We start from the raw sequence: 2423 nt of genomic DNA on the forward strand, positions 1-2423 counted from the left end.
TCTCTCTGTCTCTGTCTCTCTCTATATATCTATCTATCGATATCTATATATATCGATAGATAGATATAGATTGATAGATAAATACATACAAAAGAGAAGTGCAATCGTTGTATAGGATGATAGGATAAGTACTGGACTGCTAACCACAAGGTCTACAATTTGAATCCACCAGGTGCTCCTAGAGAGAAATCTTTCTGCTCCTGCAAAGTTAATTTGAACCTCAAGGTTGGTTGTTCAAACTCACAAGCCGCTCCTCAGAAACCCTATACAGGGTCACCATGAGTTGGAACCAACGCAATGGCACTTAACAACAATCACTACACAAGTCAGAACTGACTGGACAGGGCACTAAAAAGCAACAAAAGCAAAAACATATACATTAAATATTCATGAGACTGTTCTTTGTTCTTGGCTAGTGATTCCAAAACTTTTTGCCGTGTTCATTCCAACTGTACTCCAGAGAATTGTTAATAGTTAATGGTTTGTGGGTATATCTCTAAACCTTGCTTCCAAGGTGTCTCTGGGTGAATCCAGATCACAAAACTTTCAGATAGCAGCTGTGCATTTAGCTATTTGCACCACCCAGAAATACCAGCCAGTGTTTATTGGAAGAAAAACTTAAAATGGTGCCATTTTCTTCTCAGATTTTTTATGCAACATGCTTTATATGTCTGTCAGGGTTTTTGTGGTTAAAATTTTGTTGTTAGTGTAAACATGTGTATATATGTGTAGTTGTGTGTTTTGAGAATATTTTAGAATTAGTGGTGAGTCAAACTTGTGAGATCCCAGTGGAAGAGACCAGCTGTTGCAACTTTTGTTTTATGAGACTTATCACTGAGCTTATAGTACAAAGAGGACTTTAAAGAAAAAAAATTAAAAGATAAACAGATTTTAAATTGCTTCTTGTAGCTCATTTTCAAATGAGTATCTGCTTTGCATGCTTCAATTTGTCAGCTCCTTTTCCAATGACAGAACATACAATTCAAGTATTTGTTAAGTACCTAATATAGAAAGAGAGCAAAGGATTCTTCTGTTTCTCTTGACTAGCCATCGAAGAGCTCCTCAAATTGGAGAACAATTAAATTACCAATATGTAGGAACAGTTTAGGTTTAATAACCTCCATTAAGATTTTTAAACAACTGAGAAGGCTACTACTACAACAACAATTATGCTACTGTGGGTTCTCTGATCATGAGAAATGAAGTCATTTGTTTAATGTTAATAGGTGAAGAGCCGCATGCCTCTGTCAGTTTGTGCATTGTAGTAGTTTGTGTGTTGTTGTGATGCTGGAAGCTATGCCACTAGTGTCTCAAATACAAGTAGGATCACACTTGGGGAACAGGTTTAAGTGGAGTTTCCAAAATAAGAAAATTGTTGTTTCTAAGTGTCGTTGAGTCGATTCCAACTCATAGCGACACTATATAGGGTTTCCAAGGAGTGATTGGTAGGTTTGAAGTGCTGACCATGTGGTTCATAGTCAATGGTTGAACCTACAGTGCCACACCAGGAAGAAATAGGCCCTTCATTTCTGGGGGATTAAACCCAATGCCATTGAGTTAATTCTGACTTATCACAACCCTTCATATTATTTCCAAAATTATAAATATTTACCGGACAGAAAATCTTTTTTTTCTCTCATGGAGTGACTAGTGGATTTAAACTACACATCTTGTGTTTATACTACAGGAACACCAGGGATTAGTCATGCAAAACAATTAGCAGAAGAACATGATCTGATATTATACCAGGAGATAAGCCTCTGAGGTTGGAAGACACTCAAAAAATACCACTGGGGAAGAGCTGCTTCCTCAGAGTAGCTTGACCTTAGTAACATGGATGGAACAAAGCTTTTATGACCTTCATTTGCTGGTGAGGCTCTAATCAAAGTGAGTAGAAATAGCTGCAAGCACCCAATAATAAAAGAAATGTGGAATATATGAAGTAGGAATCTAGGAAAATTGGAACTCATCAAATATGAAATTGAACACATAAAGATCAGTATCCTAGACTGTATCATAAAGTTGCTATGAGTTGAAACTAATTCAACAAAACCTAACATCAATAACAACAACAATATATACAACATGATGTAGAATCTATCATTATTTCCATCTGAGGGATTAGGAAATTGAAGCATGAAGGGCTTAAGTCACATCCAAGATTCTTATATTAAAAAATAGGATGAAGCAATCTAGTTCCAGTATCAAGACCCTCAGCAATACGTTGTATTGCCTCTCTTAACATAAGATCTGCACTAAGGGTATAGAAACTGTCACTTTAAATGTTGAGGAGATCTGTGCGCATGTGTAGTAGAACCCTCCAGGGGTGTGTGTGGGGGTATCCATTCGTTCAGGTATCTGCTCTCGTTACCAGAATGGAAGTGCACAGTCAGCAAGAGACCAATGAACAATGGACAGATACA

The sequence above is a fragment of the Chrysochloris asiatica genome, unplaced genomic scaffold (assembly GCF_000296735.1).
Source record: "Chrysochloris asiatica unplaced genomic scaffold, ChrAsi1.0 scaffold00196, whole genome shotgun sequence".
Lineage (NCBI taxonomy): Eukaryota > Metazoa > Chordata > Mammalia > Afrosoricida > Chrysochloridae > Chrysochloris > Chrysochloris asiatica.